The 11,399-nt window shown below is 39.1% G+C and overlaps 1 pseudogene; it reads left to right on the top strand.

The window, feature by feature from the left end:
* On the top strand, positions 1–8,378 carry LOC112624291 (annotated as a pseudogene).
* The last annotated feature ends 3,021 nt before the right edge of the window (positions 8,379–11,399 follow it).

Raw genomic sequence — 11,399 nt, 5'->3', positions numbered from 1 at the left:
ATGAGCCAGCTGGCTTGTGGGAGCTCCCTTACGGGAGCTCTGGAAGACAGTACAAGATCCATAGCAAAGCCACCTAGTGAGAGCTCTGGAAAACAGTCAGAGATACACAGCAACCAAGGGAATGGCCAATCAAGAGAAAGCCACATTGAAAATAGGAGGAAAATGTATGGTATTTTCACTCATTTTTGCCCTGCCCCTTCCTTTATACAGCATGGTCTTTGTCTGAAAGACACAGAAGCCCAGTTGCTAGTTCCCATCCTTGAACTGGAGGCAGCACAGGGGACATGATTGGCAAAGTTCTCATTTGTCTTGGTGATGCTTAAAGGACTGGTGTATGTTTTGCCTCTCTCAGAGGTCAGGTAGCAGAAAGTGGTTGAATGCAATGGGATTTGTTCATAAAAACTTCAGGGAAAAGAAGATCCACAGATATGCGAGAAAAGATATAGTTGGTGGAGATATACATTAGACCATCTAAAGTCACAAGGAGTGAGTGGCACCAATGGGGCTCTTTGGGAGTTCCGAGATAATTAAAAGCAACCATATGTACAAGGTATTAGAAAAGCCACATGTATGTCCAGACAAGACAAATGTTCAGAAAAGACCTGAGAAGACCTTAAGCTTTTCTTATTAGCTGCTCCAAAGTTTCAGAAAATGTCCTATTACTTATTAAAGAAGTTCTCTAGCATGGAACATGTCTGCAAAGACCGAGACAGGTGGCATTTTTTTTTTCCTTTTTTTAAAAAAAGTCAACCTTTCCGTGCTTCTAGGTTTTTATATCTGTCTTGAAATAGTGTATATATTTGGTTTATTCTTTAACTCTGATGATTCTTTTTACCTTTCACACATATGTATATTATCATTTATTTTGATAAGTGATAAATGTTGACCATCTTATTTCTATTCTAAGTAGTTTTGTGATTGTTTTGCTTTGTTTCATGATGATGATGATGATTTGGTATTTTCCCCTTTACTCTAGTGTCCTCTTTTGTGTTATTTAGATTTTTCTTCTTTTTGTTTGATTTACCATTATTAACTATGTTTCCTAGATGAGAGAGCCTCAAGGTGACTGACTAACTGTATCTGGTACTCGCTTCTTCTGCAAAGAACCAAAATAATGAGTAGATAATTATACTTTGAATAGATCATTTATCATAGAACGTTAGAATTTAACATAAAAGTGACAGGAAACACCAAAAGCAAAGAAGGAGTGGGAAGCAAGGCACCCTGCAAGGCCGGCATTGGCTGAGAACCTGGAGAATTTAGCTTCTCCAGGTTCAGAGGTTCTCTGCATTAGAGAATGCAGAAAAATGGTAAGGGAGAGGCCCCCATGGTCCAAATTCTCACTGTGGACTCCTGCAATTCTAGTCATGAGAGAGGTCCTGTACCCTCAGGAGACCTGAGATTAACACAGGGAGTTGCCTGGAGACCATAAATGACGTTGCCCCAGAGAGAGCTCACAACAGGTCCAACAAACCCCTGAGCCTTAAGAAGCTACAGCATGAGCTGGGCATGGTGGCTCATGACTATAATCCTAGAACTTTGGGAAGTTGAGGCAGGCAGATCACAAGGTCAGGAGCTCAAGACCAGCCTGTTCAGCATGGTGAAACCCCGTCTCTACCAAAAACAATACAAAGTTAGGTGAGCACAGCAGTGTGCACCTGTAATCCCAGCTACTCAGGAGGCTGAGGCAGGAGAATTGCTTGAACCCGGAAGGCAGCGGTTGCAGTGATTTAAGATGGTGCCACTGTACTCCAGTCTGGGTGACAGAGCAAGACTCTGTCTCAAAAAAAAAAAAAAAAAAAGAAAAAGAAAAAAAAAGAAACTACAGCATGATGCCATCTTGAGAGCTCAGTCACCATCAGACTGCATCCTACCCTGGGGCCCAAGAGTCTCTGAACTTCACATTTCTGGAGCCTCACTGACATTTCCTGCCCACAGCTGCAACTGCAAGGGGTGAGGTGGGAACCACTGGCAGCAACCCTGCCTCTCCCAACAGAGAGGCAGCCAAAGATTTTCATATGCCCTAGGACAAATTCTACTGCCTACAGGTTCTGCCACCCCTGTGGTCTACTGAGAGCTCAAGTATAAGCAAAGAATATGCCCTTCCCCCACACCAAACCAATGCCTATAGCTGCTTCTGCTTAAAGCAATCCTGCATTTCCCAGTGGCAGAGTTTCAGTGTTGCTACTGCTGCCCACATCTGAGCATTCTGCCAAAGGGCCTGGAGATTTCTCTGCCCTGCCTACCACAGCCAGCTCCTGCATACACCACTAGGAAGTGGGGAGGAATGGGTAAGGAGAGATCCACCCAGTCTAGCTGTCTAGCTCCTCCCTCACAATACCTGAGAAAGACATCTGGGGGCCTAGAGACAACCAGCCTAGTCCACTCTTGGCACCTGAATACTCCTTCCAGTGACTAGAGTTGGGTTTACCCAAATAGTTGCTATCACCACATCTGGTACTCACCTGCATGGACCACCAGTAGGTCTAAGGACTGGCCCTCCCAGCCTGTCCAACACCAGCATGGACAATTTGGGTCCCAGAGGGTTGTCCCAGTACTGCTGTTGCCATTGCCCACACCACACCTGCTTCCCAGGGACCCAAGAACCCTTTCACGTGCTTGGCCCACCACTGTTATTTCTGGCAATTGAGCAAGCCACCTTGGTGCCCTAGAATTGGCCTCTCTGGACCTGCTAACACAAGTGCCAGCATACACCATCCTGACACCCAATGACAGGCACACACATGGCTGCCACCACTGGGGTCCCAAAACTGGCCCACCTGGCATCCTAGTTCCCAGCAACTTCACCATAGCCTCTACTAACAACCAACCAACCCTAAGCCACCAAGTAACTCACAAAGACATCATATGATGCTGTTTACAGCCAAATAAATCATATAGAGACTGCACTACAAAGTACACCCATAATCAAAGCCAACATGTTCTACTCAACCAACACCATAGACTCATCTTCAGGAAAATGTCCTCCCATACAAAAGCCAATTCAGAAAAAAATATTGGAAAAAAAGACTGATAAACCGGATGCACAGATATCAATGTGAAGAACATGAAAGACGAAAAAACAAGGAAGTATGTCATTTCTAGAGGAACACAATAATTCTCCACCAACATATCCCAATCCAAAAGAAATGTGTAAAATCCTGGAAAAAGAATCAGAAATATTGGTGTTAAAGAAGCAGAGTGAGATACAAACGAATGCTGAAAAACAATATAAATAAACTAAAAAAAAATCAGGATATGAATAAGATATTTACCAAAGAGATAGATATCTTTTAAGAATATGGAACTGGAAAATTCATTAAACAAAATACAAAAATGCATTCAAAAGCATCAACAATAGACTAAGCAGAATAAATAATCATAGAGAATGTGAAAACAGTTCTTTTGAAACAACCCACTCAGGTGAAAGTAAAGATAAAAGAATAAAAAAGAATGAGCAAAGAGTATTTACATGTAGGACACCATAAAGCAGCAAAATATTCAAATATTCAGTGTCCCAGCAGGTGAAGAATAAACAAAAGGGTTAGAAAACCAAGTTAATGAAATAATAGATAAAAACCTCCCAGGTCTAGCAAGATAATTAGACATTCAGATATAGTAGGCTAAATGATAGCCAAATAGACAAAATTCATAAAGGTCTTCTCCATTGCACATTATAGTCAAACTGTCAAACATGAAAGACAAAGAGAGAATTCTACAAACAGGAGGAAAGCATCTAGTCACTTATGAAGAAACCCCCCATCAGACTAATAGCAGATTTCTCAGCAGAAATTTTACAGGCTAGGAGAGAATGAGATGATATAAGTTATATAAGAAACAAAACAAAACTGTCAGCCAAGGATACTATACCTAGCAAAGTTATCCTTCATAAATGAAGGAGAAATAACATCATTCCTGTAAAAGCAAAAGTGCAGAGAATTCATCACCATTACATCAGCACTACAAGTGCTTAATGGAGTACTATATCTGGAAATGAAAGATTGACACCTATCATCATGAAAACACACACAAATGTAAATCAACTGGTAGAGAAAACACAAATAAGAGAAAAGACTCAAATATTGCCACTACAGAAAACCACTAAACCACAATGCTAAACAATAAGAGAGAAAGAGAAGAAAAAATATATACAAAACAAGCAGAAATTAATTAATACAATGTCAGAAATACACTACCCTGGCACCCAATGCCAATCACATATTAACAACAATCTTGAATATAAATGAATGAAACTTCTGATTAACAGATATAGACTGACTGAATGGATAAAAATGACTGTATTTGTCCATTTTCACACTGCTGTATAGAACTTCCTTGAGACTGGGTAATTTATAAAGGAAAGAATCCTGCATGGCTGGAAAAGCCTCAGGAAACTTAGAATCATAGCGGAAGGGGAAGCAGGCACCTTCTTCACAAGGCAGTGCGAGAGAGAGAGCATGTGAAGGAGGGACTGCCCAACACATAAAACCATCAGATCTTGTGAGAACTCACTCACTATCATGAGAACAGCATGCGGAAAACTGCCTCCATCATTTAATCACCTCCCACCAGGCTCCTCCCTTGACATGTGGGGATTAAAATTCAAGATGAAATTTGGGTGGGGACACAGAGTCACACCATATCAATGACAGGATTATATGCTGCCTATAAGAAACTCATATCACTTTTAAAGATACACAAACTAAAAATAAAGGGATGTTTAAAAAATTCCATGTTAATGGAAACGCAAAGTGAGCCAGAGTAGATACACTTACATCAAATAAAACAAACTTGACATCAAAAACAGTAAAATGAGACAAAAAAGATGATACTATGTGATGATAAAAGGATCAATTCAGCAAGAGGCTATGACCATTCTGGAAATCTATGCACCCAGCAAAGGAGCACCCAGATAAATAAAGGAAACATTATTAGATCTAAAGGGAGTCATTGATTCCAATACAATAATAGTTGGGGACTTCAACACCCCATTTTCAGCATTAGACAGATAATCTAGAGAGAAAATTAACAAAGAAATTTCAGAATTACACTACACACTAAACCAAATGAACCTAAAAGACGTTTACAGAACATTTTATTCAATAGCTACAGAATACACATTCTTATCATCAGCACACAGAGCACTCTCCAAGATAGATCATATGTTAGGACACAAAATAGTTCTTCGTTTTTAATTCTTATTTTTAAAAATTGAAATCGTATCAAGTGTCTTCTCAAACTACAATGGAATAAAACTATAAATCAATAAAAATAACTTGGGAAATTGTACAAATGCATGGAAATTAAACAACGTGCTCCTGAATGGCAATTTGATCAAAGAAGAAATTAAGAAAAATATGAAAAAAAAAAGTCTTGAAACAAATGAAAATCAAAACACAAAATACAAAACCTATAAAATGCAGCAAAAACAGGGCTAAGAAGGAAGTTTATAGCAATACATGCCTACACCAAAAAATAGAAACATTTGAAATAAGCAATCTAACAATGTACCTCAAGAAACTAGAGAAGCAAGAACAAATCAAAGCCACACTTAGTACAAAAAATATAACAAAAATCAGAGTGAAACTAAACAAAATAGTGACTAAAATACAAAGATTTCATAAAATGAAAAATTGTTTCTTTTGAAAATATAAAGAAAAATCGATAAACCAGTTGCTAGATTAACCAAGAAAAAAGAAGAGAGAAGGCCTAAATAAATAAAAGCAAAATGTAAAAGAAGACGTTACAACTGATAACACAGAAATATAAAAGTGAATCAAAGACTATTGTGAATTGTGAACAAGTCTACATAAACAAAGTTTCAAAAAAGAAGTAACACCAATTACCCTCAAACTATTCCAGGAAATTGAAGATGAGTGAATTCTTCCTAACTCATCCTGTGAAGCAAACATTGCCCCAATACTAAATACTAAAGCCAGACAAGGACACAATAAAAATAAAGAAAAAAAACCCTACAGGCAAGAAAATATCCTGAAAAACTTAGATGCAAAAATGTTCAACAAAATACTAGGAAACAGAATCCAATAGTACATGAAAACAATAATATACCATCGTAATGTGGGATTTATCCCAGGGAGGCAAAGATGATTCAACTTACCTCAATCAATAAATGTGATATGTCACATTAACAGAATGAAGAACAAAAGACATATAATAATCTCAATAGATGCAGAGAAAGCACTTGATAAAGTCCACCCTCTTTTTATGATAAAAATCCTCAACAAACTAGGTATTAAAGGTACATACCTCAATCCAATAAAGACTGTGTATGACAAAACCACAGCTGACATCAAACTGAATGGGTGAAAGCTGAAAGCCTTTTCTCAAAGAGATGAAATAAGACAAGAATGCCTGCTTTCATCACTCCTATTCAACATAAGAGTGGAAGTCCTAGCCAGAGCAACCAGGCAGGAGGAAAATAGACACACACACACACACACACACACACGGCATCCAAATTGGAAAAGACGAAGTCAAATTGTCCCTCTTTGCTGATGATATGATCCTCCATCTAGAAAAAAATAAAAATTCCACCAAAAAACTATTAGATCTGGTTAATAAATGCATTAAAATTACAGGATACAAAATCAATGTACAAAAATTAGTAGCATTTCTATGAACCCATAATAAACTGGCTGAGAAATAAATTAAAAATGCAAGAGTAGAGAATGGACGATCAGTTGGGGCATATGGAGAAGGAGGACACGCCCTGCACCTGGACTTCTGCACTGACTGAGGAAGTTAACAGGCTTGTGCCAGGAGAAGGATTATAGCCCACGCCCCACATTCCTCTACCTGACCTAACAGAGACCCCCACACCCACTAAAAAGCAAACGCTGTTGGGTTCAAAGGAAGACCTAGCACCTTTTGGTGTGCTGGAAAAACTGATCCCACAGTACCTCCTGTCAGAGGAGAATGTAGCTGAGGTACATTCATCTTGATGAATCTGTGAACTCAGAAAGGTTGATCCAGGATCCATCTTCAGACTTAAGGTGGCTCTTGACCTCCCTCTGCTGCCTGCTGGTGCTGGCCAGTGCAGGAAGCAGACCCTATTTCCATCCCTTGTCCGAACAGCTAGTCAACTATAACAACAAACCAAACACCACGTAGCAGGCCAGGCACAACTTCCGCAAAATGGAATGAGCTACCTGAGGAGGCCATGCGGTACCTTCCTGGGCAGATCCAAGCTGCCCCAGAGAGTTAAGTTTTCTAGGACATAAATCTGCCTGAAAGCTTTGATCCACAGGAACAGTGACCAGACTGACATCGGAGAGATCAGAGACCAGGGCTCCTCCTATGGCTTTTGCTGGGCTTTGGGAGCTTTGGAAGTCATCTCTGACTGGATCTGCATCCACCCCAACAGGGGGCAGGGGAGGGAGTCATACGGAGGTGTCCATGGAGGACAAGCTCACCTGTTTGTGTGGGTACGGCTGCACTGGTGGTTATACCAATGAAGCTTGGAACTCCTGGACAAGAAAAGGCCTGGTTTCTGGTGGTGTCTATGACTCTCATGTAGGTTGCAGACTTTTCCCATCCCTCCCTCCCTGTGAGCACCACATCCATGGCTCCATATGTGGGGAAAGGAGACTCCCCCAAGTGCAGCAAGACCTGCAAACCTGGCCAGATCTACAAAGAGGGCAAGCACTATGGATGCAGTTCTTACCGTATCTCCAACAGCACAAAGGACATCATGACCAAGATCTGCAAAAATGACCCAGTGGAGGAAGCCTTCTCTGTGTATTCGGATTTCCTGCTGTACAAGTTCAAAGAACACCAAGATGATGGAGGCCATGCCATCTGCATCCTGGGCTGCAAGGTGGAGGACAGCATGTCCTACTGACTGGTTGCAAATCCTGGAACAGGGACTGGGTAATAATGGCTTCCTTATTTTTTAAGTTTCATTTTAAGTTCAGGGATACATGTGCAGGTTTGTTACGTAGGTACACTTGTGTCATGGGGTTTTGTTGTGCCGATTATTTCAACACTCAGATATTAAGCCTAGTACCCATTAGTTATTTTTCCTGATCTCCTCCCTTCTCCCACTCTCCTCCCCGCAACAGTCCCCCGTGGGTGTTTTCCCCTCTATGTGTCCATGTGTTCTCATCATTTAACTTCCACTTATATGTCTATCAACGATAGACTGGATAAAGAAAATGTGGTACATATACACCATGGAATACCATATGGCCATAAAAGTGAACAAGATAATGTTCTTTACAGGGACATGGATGGGGCTGAAGGCCATTATCTGTGAAAATAACTTCTTTAAAATCCTCAGAGGACAAGATCACTATGGAATTGAATCTGAAGTGGTGACTGAAATTCCACACACTGAGCAGTACTGGGGAAAGATCTAATCTGCTGTAGGCCTGGCTGGCCATTCCTGGGGCAGTCTTTCCCTGAATATAATCAGGGATGGGGGTGAGATGGAGATAGAAGTGTGTTTTATTTTTTGAGTTCACATAAGATACACGTCTGAGACAGGGCCTGAACTGGATTGGCTCTAACCTATCCATGACCCATCAGAGCTATCTTCCAATAACACACACCAAATCCCAGATACCTCCCAGCCCATTCAGTGGACTGACAGCCATAGTGCAGACAGTTAGACCACATAAGCCACTGATGCAAGCACCATGTGTTTTTTTCCCAAAGACCAGTGCTGTAGGTAGTGCCTGCTGCCCTGGCTCTGGCTGCATTCCCCCACTCCCCCACCGCCTCCCCTACTTATGCATCTTCAGAGAGCAAGACAGATACCCAGTAATGAAAAGTGGAGATTTTAATGAGATGACAAATTCTCCGCTGTGAGCAGTACCTCTAAGCAAGCAGCTTTCCACATTTGTGACAAGTTCAGAGGAGATATGATGGTATGGTAACCTTTTGGAGAAAGTCACGTTCTCCTAGGGTTCCTGTACCTATCGAGCTTTGCAATGTCAGAAACTATCTCTGGTCTTGTCCCTGGCATGATTCTTTTTTAGTAGGAGTTTTATTTTTGTGCACCTCAGCCAATCATGTGAATGAACAAGTTTAATAGTTGAAGAAACTATACTAGTTTTACAGATTGCTTCCTAATGTCGTGGCTTAAAGCGAAACTGAGTGGTTACAATCTGCTTCTGACCTGCTGACCCCAATGAAACTAGTTTTAGAGAAACCAGCTTTTACTTTTTTTAAAAAAAAATTACTGCTTAATTCTGTCAAGTTAATAAGACATGTCTGTGCCAATAAAATCTTTCTCCTTCAGAAAAAAATTAAAGAATGCAATCTCGTTTTCTGTAGCTAAAAAAAAAAAAAAAAAAAAAAAAATTCACTCAGGAATAAATTTTACCAAGGAGGTGAAGATCTCTATAAGAAAAACCCGGGAGGCGGAGCTTGCAGTGAGCTGAGATCCGGCCACTGCACTCCAGCCTGGGCTACAGAGCAAGACTCCGTCTCAAAAAAAAAAAAAGAAAAACTATACAAACCTACTGAAAGATGTTGAAGATGACACAGAGAAATGGAGATACACCCCATGTTCATGGATCAGAATAATTAATATTATTAAAGTGACCATACTGCTCAATGCAATCTGCAGATTCAGTGCAATCCCTATCAAACTACCAATGCTATTTTTCACAGAAATATTTTTAAAAATCCCAAAATTTGTTTGAAACCATAAAGGAGCCCGGATAGACAAAGCTATTCTGAGAAAAAAAGAAGAAAGTTGGAGGCTTCACACTGTCTGACTTCAAAATGAATGACAAAGCTATAGTAACCAAAACAGCATGATATTAGTATAAAAAAAGACATATACACTAGTGGAACAGAATTGAGAATCCAAAAGTAAAGCCACATATTTACACCCAGCTAATTTTTGACAAATGTACCAAAGACACACACTGGGGAAAAATGCTCTTTTCAATAAATGGTGCTGGGAAAATTGAATATCCATATCCAGAAGAATGAAACTGGACCCCTATATCTCACCATATGCAGCATTCAACCCAAGTTTGATTAAAAACTTAAATGTAAGACCTGAAACTATAAAACTACTAGAAGGAAACCTAGGAAAAATGTTTCAGGGCATTGGTCTAGGCAAATGCTTTATGACTAAAACCTCAGAAGTACAGATAATAGAAAAAAAATAGATAAATGAGATTATATTAAATTTAAAGCTTTCTGCACAGCAAAAAAAAAAAAAAAAAAAAGGCAGAGTGAAGAGATAAACTGTTCAATGGGAGAAAATATTTGCAAAATAGATATTCAACAAGGGACTAATATCCAGAATACGTAAGAAACTCAAACAACTCAATAGTAAAATACCAAATAATTCCATTACAAAATGGACAGAGGACATGAATAAACATTTCTCAAAAGAAGACATACAAATGCTTAATAGGTATGTAAAAAAATACTCTATTTCACTAATTATCAGGGAAATGCAAGTCAGAACTACAATTAGATATCATCTTATGCCAGCTCTAATATATATTATTAAAAAGATGAAAATAACAGATGCTGGCAAAGATGCAGAGAAAGGGGACTCTTATACACTGTTGGAGAAATTATAAATTTGTACAACCACTATGGAAAACAGTACAGACATTTTTCACAAAGAAAAAGAAAAACCTAAAAATATAACTACCACGTGATCCAGCAATTCCAAGGCTGGGTAATTATCAAAAGAAAAAGAAATCAGTATATCAAAGAGACACCTTGCACTTGCATGCTTATTGCAGCACTATTCCCAATAGCCAAGATATGGAACCAATGTAAGTGTCCATTAATAGATGAATGACTAAAAATATGTTATATATACCTAATAAAAAACTATTCATGCATAAAAATGAATGAAATCATGTTATTTGCAGCAACATGGATGGAACTAGAGGTCACTATGCTAAGTAAAATAAGTTAGTCACACAAATACAAATATCACAGTTCTCACTCTTATGTGAGAGCTAAAACCATGGATTTCATGGAAGTGGAGAGTAGAATTATAGATACCAGAGGCTAGTCAGTGCAAGTGAGAGGGAGAGGTAGATGAAGAGAGGTGAGTTAATGGGTGCAAATATACAGTTGGATAGAAGGTATGAGTTCTAATATTTGCTGGCATAGTAGGGTGACTAAAATTAGCAGTAATATATTGTATATTTCAAAGTAGCAAGAAGAAATGATTTGAACTGTTTCCAACACATACAAACGAGAAATACTCAAGGTAATGAATATCCCAAATACTCTGACTTGATGATTACATATTCTATGCATGTAACAAAATATAACATGTACTCAACGAATAAGTAAAATGCTATGTGTCAATTAAATAACCATGTTTCAAAAATCATATCCATAAATAGTTTAAATTGGTTAAACCAATCCAAACTTGGCTATGTACAGTATTT

The sequence above is a fragment of the Theropithecus gelada genome, chromosome 5, assembly GCF_003255815.1.
Source record: "Theropithecus gelada isolate Dixy chromosome 5, Tgel_1.0, whole genome shotgun sequence".
Taxonomy (NCBI): domain Eukaryota; kingdom Metazoa; phylum Chordata; class Mammalia; order Primates; family Cercopithecidae; genus Theropithecus; species Theropithecus gelada.
Note: the sequence above shows the minus strand (reverse complement) of the source record. Positions and strands in the feature narration are given on the sequence as shown.